Below are 19,948 nucleotides of genomic sequence, written 5' to 3'. Positions count from 1 at the left end.
ATGTGGAATAGGAAATCTGGATTCAAGTCCTGGTTCTGCTATGTGCCTGCTGTATGAGCTCAGACAAGTCACTTGACCTCTCTGAATTTGGATTTTCTTATTTGTAATGTGTGGCAAGTGCTCTGTCTAACTTGCAGGACTTCAGAGAGAACTAAAGAAATAGCACAGCGGTGCTTATCCCCCTCCCTGTCCAGGGTATTTCTTGTGGTGGATGCTAACAGAACAGGGGGGAAGGACCCTGGCGTCCTGTCTCCATCCTCTTGGTGCAGGCTGAGAGAGGACACATGAGCCCGTCACGCCCCTTACACACAGGTTTCAAGGCTGGGGCTGTACATTCTGCTTCAGTGCAAGTGTGTCTTGGGCTCGTCATGTCCATTTGTGAATTAACAGGCAAGACAAGTTGTCCATTTCCCAGTCACTTTCACAGAAGTCAGTTGGTGTCATAAATTATTATGTATCATTTATCCTCTCAAAGTGGGTCCTTTCTTATGTGGAATGAGGACACTAATGCTCTCAAGAAGGGCTGGACTTACTTCTGAGGAGGCATTTTCTGTGAAAGTGCCCTCTCATGGGATGGGATTTGTTAGTCAGGGCAGTAGTCAGACCCACATGTGTTGGGGTACAAACTCGGGTCAGTTGCTGTGGCCACACCTTGGGAAGCTGCACACTTCACTTGGGTTTGGAGTAAAGCAGCTTGCATAGCGGTTCCGGAGAGGAGCCTCCAGGGCACGCTCCCCCAGATGGATATTCTGCTGCAAGCCTGAAAGCAGGCTTCCCACCCTCTCCCTGGAGTCTGGGAATCAGTGAAACCCAGGCATGCCAGGAAGAGCTCAGCGGATCAGGCTTTGAGAACAGTTTCGGCTCAGTATGAGGACTGGGTAAGTTCTTGGTTTCAGAGAAGATACTTTTAGGTATGTGGGAAAAAAAGGGGAGAAACCAAGATGCAAAGTCTGGCTTCCATTGGTCAGGGTCAGCCTGGGCTGTGGTGTTAAGGGGGTTTCGGCGGTCACTGTTGTTTCCGTTGCTCTGGCAGCCAGAGGAGAAATAGACTACGCCCAGTGCAGGTGCACTGGGGTTGAAGGGGCCCATTTCCTCCAGCAGTCCTGGCCAGCCTGGAGACAGAGACCTCGGAACTCCTCCAGGATGGCTAGCTGAAGGTTTCCGGCTGTGGAGACCAAAACGTGAATTCAGGGGCTTTGCCTACGGGGGTTGCCGGCAGTGCCTGGGTGGTGCCCTCCCTGTCAGCACCGGAAAGCTGGGTCCGGGGTTTGGAAGCGTCAGCGGGATCTCCTGCCTTTCCCTGCTTGGCTTTCCTGCCTCTGGCAGCTGCAGCTGCAGCAGTTGCATCCTGCATCCCGTTGAGGAAGCTTAGTGCGGGGTCAGACCCAGGTCTTGCAGCTCCACCCTGGAGCTCTGCTGAGAAGCTGCGGCAGAAGGGAGGGTGTCGGGGGCCCCCTCACTCTGGTGCCTGCCCTCCTGTGCTCATGGATCCTCCCCGAGCCACTCTGCTGTGCATACCATACCCCCAGGGGCTGTCCCTCGTAAGGGGCTCAGGGTGACAGCCTCTAGGGTCTGACAGACGCAGGTTCTGTGAGGTGGAAATAGTCAAACCTACTACAAAGACTTGTGAGGAGGAAGTTTCGCACCTGGCACACAGCAGGTACTCAATAAATGGGACCTTTACTCCTTGCCTAAGGGCCAGAATTTAAGATGCATTTCTGCCTCTCTGAGCTTACTGCTGCGACCACTCCCTTACCAGAAGTTTCAAGACCGAGAGCATTCAGCCAACCCCATCCTGCAACTCTCTCTACTCATATCCAGAAACTCTCCTCCTGCCACCTCCACTGTTACCACCTTGGCCCAGCACCATTATCTCTTGCCTGGATTATTGCAGTTGCAATAATGAGACGTAGAGGTTATTGGAACAGGCAGGAAGATGGAAGGGAAGTAATTGAAATAATTTCCTCCCACAAGCCTCACATAGGAATGAAAATTAATCTCTGCCCGTAAAGAGGTAAATTGGAGGCACCTACTGGGAGAAGGGAAATGTCTCCAATTAGGACTCACATGGTTTGGCAGCCTCCAGTGAGATGCCAGTTGCCCCAGTGACTCTCTGGGTCCTTTCCTCTCCCTCATATTTTTCATTAAGACTTGATGTAGAGATAAGAGTAAGATTCACTTAAAGTAATGTGAGGAACTATGAGGCCAGCAGGAAAGTAAAAATCCTGCCAATGGCTGCGAACTCTAATCTTCTCAAACTGAATAGACTCAGAGTTGCATCTGGAATTGTGTGTGCTTGGCAAACGTGAGGTGAAACCCCTCTGAAAAACATCTGACAGGAATTGCCTCTTCACGAAATGTGAAAAGAAGCTCCCACCCAATTATTAAGAGGCTGCCTAAGAGGAAAGAAAAAGTTTGTGCAGCTAACACAACACGCGGCTTGCCAAAATCATCCTGCCCTAATTCTCTTGTCAGCAGAGCTGCTTTTCCCAAGAGCAAGTAACTCGTGATTTGGTTGCTTGATTCTGCTGGCCACTCCTGCTGCGAGCCCCTCACCCCACCCAGGACCCCCTGCCCAGACCTCACCCCCTCTGCGCATTTTCACTGGTGGGGTATTCTTCAGGGCTTGAAACCTCAGAAATTCTGCTGAGATCACAATGATCTACACTCAGGATGTAAATGGCCGCGAATGTCATGTTGCTTATCTTGCTCTGTGCAACACCCAGCAGCTGCTGGCGTTTAACGAGGAGGCGGCACAGGGCTCTGAGAATAGTCCTGTGTGTGCTTTGTTCATGCATTTTGCAGCTGATTTAAGAGCAAGAAAGGAACAAAACCGATCTGATGTCTTTACTCCAGAGATCGTCCACATCCTTCCTAGGGCAGGAAGAGCAGGTGACTGGGACACCGGACGTTTGGCAAGCTGGTGGCTTTCCTCCATTGGCATGCTTTGCCGGGGTTTTCATGAAAAGACAATGACCTTTACAGAAAACAATGACCTTTGCAGAGATCTCTAAACCCTGGCAACTCAGCAGCAAGTTCAGTTCCAAAATCGTTCCTCTTGCCTTTCCCAACAGACTTGAACAACTAGAAAGAAAGGAAGGAACTTAAAAAAAAAAAAAAAATCACCCAGTTTTTGGCAAACCTTAGGCACTCTTTCCCCCACCTTGTAATTAAGGCAGAAGTAAACAGTAACAGAATACCAAATTGCTGCTTGCTTTGGTATAGGTGCCCAGGTGGAGCTGCTGGTGGTACAGCCCTGTGCCTTGAGACAGAAGGGCAGCCTCCCTGGAGAGCATTCCAGTGGGTCCCCAAATCTGACATATCAAGATTAAGACCTGAGGATTTGGAGCAGAGTGACAAGAAAGGGTGAGTCATCTGGGCATCATCTGAAAAAGGAAAAAGTTTCCTCCTCCTTTAAGTTTACCGTCTCCCCACCAACTCGGAACCCCTTCTTGTTTTTGGAGGTCATCTCCTGGATGGTACTGCCTCACCTTGAAGAGGCTGGTGGGTCTAAGGAACCCAGAGCATTCCCTGTTGAGCAAAGTGTGTGTGAGGACTCTTCATCAGACTGGCTTGGTCTGTGTCCTGCCTCTGCCACTCACCAGCTGAGTGAACCCAGATGAGTTGCTCACCTCTAAGCTTCGGTTTTCTCAACTCTAAAAGCAGAATAGTATTTACCTTATAGGGTGCCTGTGAGGCTAAAATGAAACAGTGTGAAGTGCCTTCCACATAAGAACCACCTAACCACCGATGTTGCACATATCAAGAGTTCATTTCTTCTTACTGTTAAGTAGAACTCTATTGTGGCTCTACCGGAATTCGTTTATCCATTCAGCTGTTGATTTGACATTTGCGTTGCTCCCAGTTTTTGGCTATTACAGATAAAGCTGCTACTATTTGTGTACGAGTCTTGTATGGACATAGTTTCCCTTTTCTCTTGGGTAAAATACTTAGGAGTAGAATGGCTAGATCATACAGTAGGTGTATGTGTTGATATAACTTTTTAAGAAAATGTCAAACTACTTTCCGAAGTGGTTGCACCATTTTACATTCTCACCCGCAGTGTATGAGAGTTTTAGTTGCTCCACAGTCTTGCTAACACTTGGTATGGTCGGTCTTTCTAATTTTATCCACTCTAGTCAGTGTGTAGTGGTAAGTGATTCACATTTACTTTGAGTTGCAGTGAAAATATTTAGGTGAGCATTCTGTGCCATTCATTCATTGAATTCATACCGTTCATTCATTGCATACTGAATAGGCCATAAAGCTCAGATATTATCTGAAGACAAACACTGGTGACATTTAATCCCTGGCGCACAGTTGGTTGCATCTGACTCAGAAGATTAAGTGAATTTCAAGCAGCAGCAGCCTAATGATTCAGTGCTGTAGACCCCTTAATTTTCTTCCCATCTCTCCTACTAAAGCCAAATAATTGCTGTGATTTCATTACTTCCCCTATGAAACCAATAATAATCCTGGTCAGTATCACCTTTAGCACTTATTGCTGATAATAACAAACATCATAAGATTGGCAACTCTATTAAGTTTGCCCCTGTGTTTATAATAGTGAGGTTGGTGAAAATGTTCACTCCTTTATAGGATCCAAAAGAGAGGACCCACAGGAGAAATTTAATTCTAATCTTAGTTCTAGGAATAGCTTTGTTTTTCCTGAACAAATGGTTTGTTTTCATCTGATGGATGCTGGGAATAGTGGTGTTACTTTCTTCATACTGGTAGCCAAGAACTCAGAGCCTGATTTGTTTTCTCTTCCATAGCAAGTAGATAAGATTTATATTATATGTTTTCCAAACTAACTCTTGCCTGGCTCCAGCTTACCTTCCTATTTGATTTTCTATTCGCTTTATTTTCCTTACGAGTTAAAAGACTTTAAATGATTTTATTTCTTAAAGATACATGTTTATAGTCAGAATTTAAAGGCGTAAATTAGGTCTTCTCTCACTCCTGCCTCAAAGCCACCTGGTTCCCTTCCCCAGGGGCAACTGCTCTTACTGTTTTGTTGCATGTCTTTCCTGAGATAATCTGTGTGAATGTAAGTGTATCTATGGGGTGGGTAGCACATATTTGTAAGCAGTTTGTTGAATGAGTTGGAGTTTATAGGGTATAAACAGAAAGTAACTTTATTTCTGCTCATTCCAGGACTCTTGAAATTTACTCTGTTGTTTTCTTGCCTGCCCATGGATGAATTCTCTGGTAAATCCCTTAGTTTTTCTAGTCACTTTCTGGTATTAACAGATGCCTCACTTTCATTAAAAAGTCTGGACTTACATAGAATCAAAACATCAGTCTCTCTTGGCAATAAAAACATCTCCCCTTCTCTGGCTGGGGCCTGGCTGTGGCTCGCATGTGCCCAGAGGCTCAGCCTGCCTCCCCACCAGCTCCCAGCCCTGCTCTTCTGCTGCTTTTCTGTACTCACCCTGCTATCTCTGACTCTTCCAGGGTTGGTGGGCTGGGTGGATTGCACCTGCAGCTTTCCTTTGAGAAACACCCTTGGGCTGCTGAAGCCTCTTCACCCATGGGTGTAGAGATCTGGGTGTGCCTGGAAATCTGGGGGTTTATATCATTCCCCTTTGCCAGAGAGCCAACGCCTGAATGGAATGGGATAATGAAAGTCTAGCCCCCTTGCTGCAAAATAGACAAACTCCGAGATATAATTTATATTCTAGAGCTCCCTGTGGGGTCAGCCTGAGGCTAGGACTGTGCTGGAAATCTCATCCTCCCTTGGCTTCTCCCTCCCTGTTATGTTTCCCCTAACCTCTTACCAGATTTTCTGAGTACACTTCCTTAAGAAATCACTAACTTGCACAGGAACCCTCATTTCAGGGTCTGCTTCTCAGGAACTAAGCTAAGACAGCAATTATCCAAATACTGATAAGGCCCCTCCAACCACAGTTCTCTTGTCTTGGCCAAAGCCTGCTGGGAAAGGGCTACCTACAACTCTCCCCTCAGGTCCTGGCTTCCAGGGTCCATCCCTTGGACTCTTGGTTGGGGTCTTTAACTCTGGATAAAAAGAGCAAAACTCAGTGTTAGGTCATCACACATATTTTCTTCTTTGCCTTAAAAATGTTATTCATTATATATACTTCTATTGTGTAAATAAGTACCCACATTTTTTCTAGTTGTTCTCCTTCAGTTAATTGGATCAAATACACAAATAACCAGCCATTCTTTAATGAGGACTTTCTGTTCTTTTGGTTGGATAATATTTGTTTCTTGTAGCTTCCACAAATGAAAAGCTGTAGCTCCTGACCTCTTACATTTTCAGAAAGTTTACCCATTGTTTTTACATTTCTATTGGTGGATAATAAAATTCTTAGGTCACACCTTGTTCTTGAGGACTTTGTTGGCCTTGCTTTACTGTTTTCTAGCACTGATTTTTTGTTTTCACCTTCTGTAAGTGACTTGATAGTTTTTTTTCATAATAATAAAATGATTCTTTTTTTTTTCTTATCTTTGTAGTCGAATAATTGTGCTGTGATATTTTTTTCCTAGGGACAAGATGTACCTTTCAATTTGTAAATTTAAATATTTCCTTTCTTTGGGGAAAATATATAGCTTTTATATCCAAAGAATCAATTTTATTATTCAAAACGTTGCACTCCTAGGATTGGCTGATGGGGCTGGATTTGAAGAGTTGTGTTTGATATAACTCTCTAGAGAATGGCAGACCTCCTTGCAAGGACTGCCTTGTCTTGGGGGGCTGCCACCTGAGCAGAAGTCACTTTCAATTGTATCTTGAAATATTTTACTGTTCCATTATTTGGGTTCTCTTCTTCAGGTTCTCTTCAGGTTCTCTTCTTCTCCCTTAATCTCTTCCATATTCATCATCTTTCTTTTCTAAACTTTTTTTTTTTAACCATCTGCTTACTTCCATTTTGTTTTACTCACTTTTCTTAGCACATCCTCCATTTATTTTACTGTATTTGCATCAGGGACTCATCTCCTTAACGTACATTCAATGTGAACTTCATTCTTGTGATGCTATAATTTTTTTCTTCCACTTCTTTTCTAAATTCTGTCAGTTCCTGTTTCATCTACTTCTGTCTTTTCATCCTTTCCCTCAGTGCTTGTGTCTCTGTTCTGTGTTCTTGGTTTGCAGTGGCAATCCTGGATATTTTCTCTTTGCTAAGGAGCACATCACTGTATCATCTCTGTTTTCTACCAGTTCCCAGGAATCCCTGTAATAGTTGAACTTCCCAAGGATGTTGGATTCAAGTTCTACTCAGGAAGCAACAAGGACCAGTAGGCTTGGGAGCTGGGCAGATTTTTGGCCAAATCCAGACTCTGCTACTTACAAGTTGGGTTATCTTGAGGGTATTGGTCTCTCTGAGCCTCAGTCACGTCATCTGTAAAACAGATATGGTATTACTTCACAGGGCTGTTGTGAGGATTAGATAAAATAAATAACGTAAAGGGTCTAGCTCAGAGTCTGGCTTACATAAGGTGCTTAATAAATGTTCCCTTTCTGTTTTGTTTTTTTCTAATTAAACTGATGGATAGGTACAAGCTATTTTACCATAACAAGAAGAGACTTTGGGGCTTCCCTGGTGGCGCAGTGGTTGAGAGTCCGCCTGCCGATGCAGGGGACGCGGGTTTGTGCCCCGGTCCGGGAGGATCCCACATGCCGAGGAGCGGCTGGGCCCATGAGCCATGGCCTCTGAGCCTGCGCATCCAGAGCCTGTGCTCCGCACAGCAGTGAGAGGCCCGCGTACCGCAAAAAAAAAAAAAAAAAAAAAAAAGAGACTTTGTCTTAAATGCTATTTAACTATCACTCTAAAGCACCCATCACAATGATGATAGTAGAAAATATTTATTGAAGGCTTACTATTTTCTAGGAATTTTGCTAAATTTATTACGTATATTCTCATTTAATTGTTCAGCATCTCTATGAGGTATGTCATATCATTATGCTCGTTTTACAGTTGAGGAAATTGAGCCTTAAGTAATATGTTGCTCAAGGTAGTAAGTGACAGATCCACAGCTTGGTCCATGGCCAACGTCAGTGGCCATGTCTTAATCACTGTCACATATTGTTCATGCATTGTGATCTTCCCCTGTGCTTGAAGCAATAGCAGAAGCAAAAAAGTGTGAGTTATCATGCCTGGTTTGGGGAAGCTCGTAAACACAGGTAAACCCATTGCATAAATAGTTACATAAAAACACAATTGTGTTCACATGCGTCATACTCAAAGTAAGGACTCTTATTTTCAGATAGAATGAGATTTGAGACTTAGAGGATACCTTCTTCCCTAGGGATCAGAACCTTCAGCTAGAATTCTTCATCATTGTCCCTCTATTTTTAGGTGGCCTAGTAAAAGTGAGTGAATTCTAAAGCACCTAGATTATTGGATTTTCTCAGAATGTGGGTGTGTTAAAAATGTACCTGGGTTTTTTTCTAATCAGGTATGGTAAGACAGACAGACACAAATGATTGTCACAAAGAAAGAATTTTGTACTTGCAGATCTGTAGAAACATGAGGTACAGCACACCAGGCCATGCAGGGCCACAGAGAGGGAAGCAACAGGGTTGATCAGGAGGAAGAGAGGGGAGGGCAGAGCATGGCCCAAAGCCTTTACTGGTTTTTTTCTGGGAAGGAATGGATGAGGCAGGGAAGGTACATTGAATAATTTGAACAATTTAGGTAGACTCTGGGCTGTAGGAGTGTCCCTGATTTTCTGGTACCTGGCCTTGGGGTGATTTTGGGCAGGGGGGATATTGGCTTGGTGTGTGAGAATTTGATAAAGGAGGTGGTTAGGGGTGTAGGCTCTGAATTGGTTGGTTTGTTTATTAAAGGCTTGCTTCCAGGGAAGTCATTTGCTGTCTTTGGGAATTAGCTAATGCTAGAAGGGGCAGTCTCTCCAGGATTAGTGTCCCAAATACCAGAGCATCAAGATTGTAGAAAATAAGAAAATGTAGTCAATACAGCGGGTATCCATGCTTGTGTGTGTATGTGTGTATGAATGCTGCAAAGAAATGAGTGGTGTTTAGGGCCCTTCTTGGGAGGGGGAGGAATGGAATGGAAATTGGAGGGGGAAATTGGACAGGTAGTGAGGACTCCCTCAAAAGGAATAGGCTTATTCTAGGCTGTTTATCAAATATTTTTTCATTTGGAAAATGGGGTGAGTATTATCTGACTGTGTTGTCAAGGAAATTCCTGTAAGTACCCAGAGACTTAATGTTGTACTCGAAAGGAACTGCAGAAAAGCAATACATTATTTTAATTCAGTGTTTAGCATGAGCCGACTTTAAATTGCTCTAGAAATGGGTTTTGCGCTTGGACATATTTTTTGGTGCATGTAGCATATACAAACAGCCAAAGTGAAAAAGTACAGAATCTTAAGAACTGTGTCGTTTGGGTTTCTCCAGACTAAACAAAAAGTTCCAAGTATGGTCAGATAAAAAGATTTTTCTGACCCTCCCTGTCTCTCACCCCACCTTCCTATTAGAGGGCTGAATTTGCAATATAGGGCAGGCATGTTGGACTAAGGGCCTTGAACTGTTTCTATTCGTGGTATGTCTCTTGGCTTTGGGCAGAGTGCAAGAACTCAACCATATCATGGAACAGGTTTGTTGGAATTCAGACAGTGAGTGTTTCCTCTAGATTACAATTGATTCTTTCCATGAAAAATATTTTTCTAGGCAAGCAGTTCCATAATTTATTAGCTTCAAGGACCTACAAAGTCAAATGGAGATAAACTTGCATTGGGAGAAAATAAATAGGGGTTTCTTAAAGATGCAGACCACAGTCATTTGGGGAAGTGCCATTTGGCATCATTGCAGGGAACCAACCATCAGTGCAGTATGAATGCCATGTGAACCAGCGTCATTCTGCCGCCTCACGGTCATATCTCCTGGAAGCCAATGCAAGAGTGTGAACAGGTTATTATAAACACATATTATGTGGCTGCTACCAAGTCCTTTGTGCCTTGTATTGGGCCAACTGAGTTCCTGAGATCTGTTGTACTGCTTTCCTCTTTAAACAGCCGAAGGAACCCATGAAGAAGCCTTCAGCAACCTTGACTTGGCTGAAGTTACCACTGTTTTCTCTTGTAGATCTAGAAACACTGGGTACTTTCTGAGTGGGAGCAGGGCTCCTCATCTTTGCTCTGGGGGCTGATTGCCTGGAGCTGGCCTTGAGTTTCTCCAGCAGTATGTTCTGCAGGACATGCATTCAAATGTTCTATATCCAGGCTTTTTGCTATGTCTCTTCTGGTTCAGAGCTTGACTTGGTCACCAGTGTTCTAAGTTTATCACAAGCAGGGTGGACTTGGAACCTTTGTGGAAATATTGCCTCTTTGTCTGCTTTCCTCCTTCCTGTCTTCCTAGTTCCCACTCCATCTCTTCCATTTTCTCCTTCTTCTCTATTCTCTCTTCTGTAGATATCAATTAAGCACCTGCCGGGTACTAAGAAAGACCCAAAGATACGACAAAATTCCTGCCATTGAGATACTCAATATAAAATAGAACTTTATAACAAATAATGATAATATAGTATGCATTCAAAATATGGGTACCATCGTGCATGTCCCAGTTCCTTGTCCCCTACATTCTGTCGGTCACCGTGTCCTGCCAGACTTTAAGGCTTCCTCAGATCTCTGTCTTTTCCTCTTTTTACTCTACGTGCTGTTCCTTGAGGACATGATCCAGTCTATTACTTCATCCTGCTTTATACGCTAATATCTCCCGAGCCTGCTTCTCCAACCCAGACGGGTTCTATTCTGCTCCAGGTCCATAGAGTCAGCGCCCAGCTCAGTGACTGAGACACCGGGGAGAGGCATCAGCCTGGCCAAAGGGACGCAGGAAGGTGGTAGAGAGGAAATGCCCATTCAGTTGATATTATAGAGATTTCTGGTAATATAGATGGAGGAATTCAGACACCACATACCTTTGTTGGCTCACAAGTACAATCATTAGTGAGTACACTTAAGTTTAGACTCCAGGAGTCTCTAAGGTATTTGTCAAGAATGCTTTTTTCCTTACCTCAGCCTTCACAGGTAAACGTTGGTGCCCTTAAGAAGAGTAGAGTTCTTTTTTTCTGGAGTGTTGGCAGGATTGGTTGGATTTGGCCATGGCTAGCGGATGAAAGTTTTCAGTGGCTCCCATTCTATAGTCCAGAGGGGAAAGCTGATAGCACCTTCTGTTCTGTTTTACTCAGGTTAACTTGCCTGGAAAGACAAACAGCCCTTGGCTTGCTCTGTTCTGTGGGACACAGCTTTCTGAGCTGGGAAAGGCACTACTTCTCAGATGATATGCTAAGAATCCCTAATGCCAAAGGCACTTACATGTTTGGCGTTGGTAACTTGAGATCTGACTTGTAGACAAAATGCTGTAACTTGATTTTCTCTCCAAGTATTCAGTTTCTACAAGGTAAATACAGATTTTCTTGGATGTTATTTCTCAACCGTCTGGGCCATCTCAGCTTCATTCTAATCCTTTTTAAGGTAATATACAAAACTTGTTTTTAAAATAATTAATCTCATTGGTGGGACAATAAGTGGTTATAATTTATTCTTTATACTCTGAGTTTTCTGACCTCTTCAATTAATTTGTATTAGTTTATTAATAAGAAAAATTTACAAATTATCTTTTAAAAAATAAAAACGACTTACTCAAAGAGTGATGATGTAGGGTATAAATGTGTGTGTGTACTCAACTGAAAGAAGAATGATAACATTATAATGAGATTGGAGATTAGGTTGTTTTCTCTCTCTTGCTCTCTCCTTTTTTTTTTTTTTGGCTATGCCACGTAGCTTTTGGGATCTTACTTCCCCGACCAGGGATTGAACCTGGGCCATAGCAGTGAAAGCGCTGAGTCCCAACCACTGGACCGCCAGGGAATTCCCTCTTTTTAAAAAAAATTTCACAGAAAAGGTCTTATTATAAAAAAAAAAAAAGTGACTTTTGTCTCCTTTAAAGCATTGCTTGGGAGGCTTGTCATGTATTTCTGTAATGCTGCCATTGCTTACCATGCTTTTTAGAAAAAACACTTTTGAATTGCAGATATTTTTTAATCATTCTTTTTAAGGGTGGCTTTGATTTTGTAAGCTTGCCAACATCTTAATTAAAGAGAGTTGTAATTATAAAATAATGAGTTTCATTTTATCTGTCACTGCGTTATGTGCCGCTGATGAAGTAGCTCTAGGGATAATTTCAAAGAGGAGTTTTTGTTGGAAAAAGTATCTTCCTAGTTACTGTTTTAAAGGAATCAGTATTCATTTAAAATTGATATGTATTTAATTTAATCTCTTTTTCTCTCTTTTTTTTTTAAACAAACTCTAGGGTATTCTATGTACATTCTTTTAGGGGTTTGTACCACAAGCTGATGAAAACGTGTGTGTGTGTGTGTGCGCGCGTGTGCATCTGTGTGTTTTCTCATAAGTCTTAAATAGCAAAATGTATAGTTATAGTAATGACATAAGTACATATTTTTAAAGTTTGGTATTTCTTGGTGAAAGGTTTTAAATGTTTGAAGTAAGAGAAGATATCATCATCTTTAGAAGTTGTGAGACGGTGAACAAAGAACATTATTAGAGTGGGATTCACCCAAGTTTTACACATAACACTGCTTCTCTGCATTGAAGCCTGAAATTCCTGAAAAAGGAAGCTTGGTTGTTGGCTTATTTAGAGCCCATAAGTTCAATCCTTGGTAAACACCAGTGATAGGCTGATTGTGCCTTTAGCAACAGAGCCTGGATATAATTGTTTTTCATAGAATAGAAAACTTAGAAGGTATTTAGAATTTTCCTGAAGACTGTGGTACCAGGTACCCTCAGCTGACACAGACTCTGGGAACACACCAAGCCCCCTCCCCACCCCATGTTCCCATGTGCTTGGAAAACCTGTCGTACTAACCTTCCTCCCTTTATCCACCACACTGGCTCTGATCCCACTCTCAACTAGACAACCACCCTAGATGCCATCAGTTCTTTGGTACTCTGCAGGGAAGAAATGATTCCTGTCTCAACACCTTTGAAGGTGGTTTGGCAACCTTTTGTTTGTCAAGATGAACCCCCCTCCCAATCCTCCACCACATGTTCTGTCAAGCTCATTAGAAAAAGGACAGGGGATTAAATGGAGGCAAGGAGCTCCCATCTCCACACTCACCTGTCTGTAGGTGAGGTGCATACCCCTGAATTTCTAGTTAAACCAGAAGTTTGCATGTATGACTGAGAGTTGGTTCTCCTCCTATTTCACTCAGGAGTCCAGGCTGCTACCCAATCATGGAGCAAGTGTACTCTAGGGATAAATTGTTTGTTTTCCCATCTGTGGCTCCACTAATACAGTTTTGCTCTTTGGAGGATATAATAAATGCTCCACAAATAACAGTTGAATAAATGAATTTTGAGGGAAAGGTGGGAAGATATACTTATACAAACAGCACATGGTACAATGTTGAAGTTTTTCTGGGGGTCCTGTGGAAGTAGAGTCAGAGATTCTGACTAATTAGAAAAATTATTTTCAATATTGAAAAACATTTTCAGTATTATTTTGATTTTTTCAGCACGTATTGAGATATAATTTCTATATTATAAATTGCAGGCATTTTAAATGTACATCTCAAAGACTTTTTACATATTTATATACCCATGTGACCATCATTAAATCAAGATCTAAAATATTTTTAGCACCCTAGAAGGTTCCCACCCAACCTTCCCAGCCCAGGGTAACATTTATTCTTATTTTCATCTCCATGGACTAGTTTTGCGTACTCTTTTTTTCTTTGCATTGCTGCTCTGCGAGGCACGTGGGATCTTAGTTCTCTGACCAGGGATCAAACCTGCATCCCCTGCATTGGAAGTGTGAGTCTTAACTGCTGGACCACCAGGGAAGTTCCCTTAGTTTGGCCTATTCTTGAAAGTCATAGAATTCTAAAGTTGTACTAATTCTAAAATTTTGGCTATATTCCCTGCACTGTATAATATATCCTTGTAGCTTATTTATTTTACAAAGAGTAGTTTGTACCTATTAAATTTCTACCCCTATCTTGCTTCTTCTGCCTTCCCTCTCCCCATTGGTAACTACTAATTTGTTCTCTATATCTGTGAATTTGTTTCTATTTTGTTATATTAATTTGTTTGTTTCAGTTTTTAGGTTCCACATATAAGTGATACAATATTTGTCTTTTTCTGTCTGACTTATTTCACTAAGCATAATACCCTCCAGGTCCACCCATGTTGTTGCAAATGGCAAAATTCCATTCTATTTTATGGTCAAGTAGTATTCCAGTGTGTGTGTGCGTGTGTGTGTGTGTGTGTATGTGTGTGTGTGTGTGTGTCACATCCTTATCCATTCACCTGTTGATGGGCACTTAGGTTGCTTCCAGATCTTGGCTATTGTAAATAATACTGCTATGAACATTGGGGTGTATGTATCTTTTCAAATTAGTGTTTTTGTTTTATTCAAATATATACCTAGGAGCGGAATTGCTGGATCATATGGTAGTTCTAGTTTTAGTTTTTATGAGGAAGCTCCATACTGTTTTTCATAGTGGCTGCACCAATTTACATTCCTACCAACACTGCACAAGAATTCCCTTTTCTCCACATTCTTGCCAACATTTGTTATTTGTGATCTTTTTTGATTATGGTCATTCTGACAGTTGTGCGGTGATATCTCATTGTAGTTTTGATTTGTATTTCTCTGATGCTCAACATCACTAATCATCTTTTCATGTGACTGTTGGCCATCTGTATGTCTTTGGAAAAGTTTCTATTCAGGTCTTCTGCCCATTTTTTAATTTGTTTGTTTGTTTTTTTGATATGGAGTTGTATGAGCTGTTAATATATTTTGGACATTAACCTCTTATCAGTCACATCATTCACAAATATTTTCTTCAATTCAGTAGGATGTCCTTTTGTTTTGTCGATGGTTCCCTTTGCTGTGCAAAACTTTTAAGTTTAATTAGATCCTATTTGTTTATTTTCGTTTTTGTTTCCTTTGCTTTAGGAGAGGGATCCAAAAAAATATTATTACAATATATGCCAAAGAGTGTTCCACTTATGTTTTCCTCTAGTTTTATGGTTTCAGTTCTTACATTTAGGTCTTTGATCCATTTTGAATTTATTTTTGTACATGGTGTTAGAATACATTCTAATTTTATTCTTTTACACATAGCTGTCCAGTTTTCCTAGCACCACTTACTGAAGAGGCTATCTTTTCCTGATTATATAGTCTTGCCTCCTTTGCCATAAATTAATTGACCATAAGTGCATGGGTTTATTTCTGGGTTCTCTATTCTGTTCCATTGATCTATATGTCTGTTTTGTGCCAGTAACCATACCTGTTTTGGTTACCATAGCTTAGTAGTATAGTCTGAAGTCATGGAGCATGATCCCTCCAACTCTATTCTTCTTTCTCAAGATTACTTTGACTATTCAAGGTCTTTTATGTTTCCATACAAATTTTTAAAGAGTTATTTGCTCTTGTTCTGTGAAAAATGTCATTTGTATTTTGATAGGAATTGCACTGAATCTGTAGATTTCCTTGGGTAGTATGGTTATTTTAACAATATTAATTCTTCCAATCCATGAACATAGTATATATTTCCAACTGTTTGTGTCATCTTCAGTTTCTTTCATCAGTGTCTTACAGTTTTCTGAGTACAAGTTTTTTTTCCTTTCCTCCTTAGATTTATTTCTGGGTATTTTATTCTTTTTCATGCCATGGTAAATGGCATTATTTTCTTAATTTCTCTTTCTGATCGTTCATTGTTAGTGTATAAAAATGCAACATATTTCTGTATATTAATTTTGTATTCTGCAACTTTACCTAATTCATTGATGAATTCTAGTAGTTCTTTGGTGATGTCTTGAGGATGTTATGTATAGTATCATGTCATATGCAAACAGTGATAGTTTTACTTTTTCCTTTTTAATTTGGATTCCTTTTATTTCTTTTTCTTGTCTGATGTTGTGACTAGGACTTCCAATACTGTGTTGAATAAAAGTGGTGAGAGTGGGCAACCTTGTCTTGCTTCTGACATTAGAGGAAATGTTTTCAGCTTTTCACCATTGAGTGTAATGTTAGCTGTGGGCTTATCATATATTTATTTATTATGTTGGGGTATGTTCCCTCTGTACCCACTTTCTGGAGAGTTTTTATCGTAAATGGTTGTTGAATTTTGTCAAAAGCTTTTTTTACATCTATTGGGATAATCATAAGATTTTTATTCCTCAATTTGTTAATGTGACGTATGACATTGATTGATTTGCGAATATTGAACCATCCTTACATCACTGGAATAAATCCCACTTGATCATGGTGTATGATCCTGTTAACATATTGTTGAATTTGGTTTGCTGATATTTTGTTGAGAATTTTTGTATCTATGTTCATCAGTGTTATTGGCCTGTAATTTCCTTTTTCCTGATATCTTTGTCTGGTTTTAATATCAAGGTGATGCTGGTCTTGTAGAATGAGTTTGGAAGCATTCTTCCCTCTGCAGTTTTTTGAAATAGTTTGAGAAAGATAGGTGTTAACTCTTCTCTAAATGTTTGGTAGAATTCACCTGTGAAACCTTCTGGTCCTGGACTTTTGTTTGTTGAGAGTTTTTAAATTACTGATGAAACTTCATTACTGGTAATTGGTCTGTTCATATTTTCTACTTCTTTCTGGTTCAGTCTTGGGAGATTGTACATTTCTAAGAATTTGTCCATTTCTTCTAAGTTGTCCATTTTATTGGCATATAGTTGTTCATAGTAATCTCTTATGATCCTTTGTATTTCTATGGTGTTGGCTGTAATTTCTCCTTTTTCTTTTCTGATTTTTTTTTGATTTGGGCCCTCTCTTTTTCTTGATGAGTCTGGCTAGAGGTTTATCAAATTTTTAAAAATCTTTTTACAGAACCAGCTTTTAGTTTCATTGATCCTTTCTATAGTTTTTTTAGTCTCTATTTCATTTATTTCTGCTCTAATCTTTAGGATTTCTTTTCTTCTACTAACTTTGGGATTTTTTCATTCTTCCTTTTCTAGTTCCTTTAGGTATAAGGTTAAGTTGTTTGTTTGAGATTTTCCTTGTTTCATGAGGTAAGCTTAAACTGCTATGAACTTCCCTCTTAGAACTGCTTTTGCTGCATCCTATAGATTCTGGATCATTGTGTTTTCATTTTCATGTCTCCAAATTAAAAAAAATTTTCTTCAGTGACCCATTGGATTTTAGTAGAAAATTTGTGTTTGTGTTTTTTTGCAGTTTTTTTTCCTTTTTATTTCTAGTCTTACAGAGTTGTGGTCAGAAAAAATGCTTGATTTTATTTCAGTTTTCTTAAATTTACTGAGACTTGTTTTCTGGCCTAGCATATGATCTATCCTGGAGAATATTCCATGTGCACTTCAAAAGAATGTGTATTCTGCTGCCATTGGATGGAATGTTCTATAAATATGTATTAAGTCTACTTGGTCTTATGTGTCATTTTAGGCCAGCGTTTCCTAATTTATTTTCTGTCTGGATGATCTGTCTGTTGATGTAAGTGGGGTGTTAATGTCCCCTACTATTATTGTATTAATTTCAATTTCTCCCTTTATGTCTGTTAATATTTGCTTTATGTATTTAGGTGCTCCTAAGTTGGTGCATATATATTTACAAGTGCTACATCTTCTTCTTGGATTGATCCCTTTATCATGATGTAATGTTCTTTGTCTCTTGTTACAGTCTTTGTCTTAAAGTCTATTTGGTCTGATATAAGTATTGCTACCCTGCCTTTCTTTCGAGTTCCATTTTCATGGAATAGCTTTTTCCATCCCCTCACTTTCTGTCTGTGTGTGTCTTTAGATCTGAAGTGAGTCTCTTATAGCAAGCTCTATATGGGTCTTGTTTTTGTATCCATTCAGTCACTCTATTTCTTTTGATAGGAGAATTTAGTTTATTTACATTTAAAGAAATTATTAGTAGGTATATACTTATTGACATTTTGCTAATTGTTCTTTGGGTTTATTTGTAATTCTCTTTTGTTCCTTTCTTCCTCTTTTGTTCTCTTCCATTGTGATTTAATGACTGTCTTTAGTGTTCTGTTTGGATTCCTTTCTTATTTTTGTGTGTGTATCTCTTAAAGATTTTTGGTTTGTGGTTACCATGACATTTATAAATAGCAATCCCTATATATATGTGACTATTTTAAGTTGCTGCTCTCTTAATTTTAGACACATTTTAACAACCCTGCATTTTTAACCCCCCTCCTCCCGTTTTTTACATCATATTTTACATCTTTTTGTTTTGTGTATCTCTTAACTCCTTATTGAAGATATAGGTGATTTTACTACTTTTGTCTTTTAATCTTCCTACTAGCTTTGTATGTGGTTAATTTATTACCTTTCCTGTATATTTGCCTTTACCGATGAGCTATTTCCTTTTGTAATTTTCATGTTTCTAGTTGTGGCCTTTTCTTTTTCGCTTAGAGAAGTTTCTTTGACATTTCTTGTAAAGCTGGTTTGGTGGTGTGAACTTTTTTAGCTTTTGCTTGTCTGTAAAACTTTTGATCTCTCCATCTAATCTGAATGAAAGCCTTGCCAGGTAGAGTATTCTTGTTTGTAAGTTTTTTTACTTTTTATCACTTTAAGTATATCATGTGACTCCCTTCTGGCCTGCAGCGTTTCTGTGGAAAAGTCAGATGATATCCTTTAAATATTAATTTAAGGGCTTCCCTGGTGGTGCAGTAGTTAAGAACCTGCCTGCCAATGCAGGGGACACAGGTTCAAGCCCTGGTCCAGGAAGATCCCACATGTGTGGAGCAACTAAGCCCATGCACCACAACTACTGAGCCTGCACTCTAGAGCCCATGAGCCACAACTACTGAGCCCACATGCCACAACTACTGAAGCCTGCAGCCTAGAACCTGTGCTCTGTAACAAGAGAAGGCACTGCAATGAGAAGTCCATGCACCACAACGAAGAGTAGCCCCCTCTCTCTGCAACTTGAGAAAGCCCACACGCAGCAAGGAAGACCAAACACAGCCAATAAATAAATGAATAAATTTATTTAAAAATATTAATTTAATATTTAAATATAATTTGTGTAATGAGAAAGAACATCACACAGTTTTAAAAACTGGCTGCCTTACTCAGAGGCTGGAACTCTTTTTAGGGAGAGGATTGCCTTCTTCTTTTTTTTTTTTTTTAATAATATGGGACATGATCTGGAAAGAGAATCAAAAGACTCAAAAAGAACTAAATTGCTCTTCGAGTCAAGTAACAGAAAATCTCTCTGGTACTGTGAGGACTGAAGAGAATGGGGGTACTCCCAACCTGGGATAAACTATAGAAGTAAAACAAAAGCCCCAGAACTATTAGGAACCAGAAGACAGTAAGAGGCAGGCTGTGACTTAAATGGACTCTGAATGTGGGGCCACCATTTTTTGCACTAAGAGGAAAATCATCCCAAGTGCTGAGGTAGTGTCTAATATCTTTAAAAGTTGGTTAAAGAATAGCTTAGAGGGTAGAGAGTTGGGTTATTTGGAAAACAAACAAACAAACAAATGCCTATCATTTTTGTAACATAAATACCAAAGAGGACCTCTATTAGCACCCATCCTTCCTTTAAGGTGGGAACTCTCTGTGAACTACCTCATAATCATGGGAACATAGATAATAATTCAGATGCGGATGACCCATTTACTCAGATTGGACACTTTGCAATTTGTCTGGGTTTACAAAAGTTTACAAAAGCCACACAATATAGATCTCAAAAGTTAGTATTTTCTTGGAAAAACTTGCGCAATGGTGTGGTAGGCTTTTTCCAAAATGGCCCTCATTCATCCCTGCCTCCTTATACACTCCCCTGTATAATCACTTCCCCTTGAGCCCAGTGCTTTATTTCTAAAGAATAGAATGTGGCAAAAGTGAAGGGCAGTCACATCCAAGATTGGGTGATCAAAAACTGTGACTGTCCGTCATGCTGTCACTGTCTCTTCTCTCTGACCTGCTCACTGTGATGAAGCAA

The 19,948-nt window shown here is 40.3% G+C and overlaps 1 long non-coding RNA gene across 1 annotated transcript in view; it reads left to right on the top strand.

The window, feature by feature from the left end:
- The first annotated feature begins 780 nt into the window (after positions 1-780).
- LOC132597054 (uncharacterized) overlaps positions 781-19,948 on the top strand; it is a 139,901-nt gene continuing 120,733 nt past the window's right edge. Inside the window, exons 1-2 of the long non-coding RNA XR_009563334.1 lie at positions 781-878; positions 3,226-3,366. This is a non-coding gene — a long non-coding RNA (uncharacterized lncRNA). The remainder of the gene's footprint in view (positions 879-3,225; positions 3,367-19,948) is intronic.

The sequence above is a fragment of the Globicephala melas genome, chromosome 3, assembly GCF_963455315.2.
Source record: "Globicephala melas chromosome 3, mGloMel1.2, whole genome shotgun sequence".
NCBI lineage: Eukaryota > Metazoa > Chordata > Mammalia > Artiodactyla > Delphinidae > Globicephala > Globicephala melas.
The sequence above is the reverse complement of the archived record's forward strand: the minus strand, read 5'-3'. Positions and strand labels throughout refer to the sequence as shown.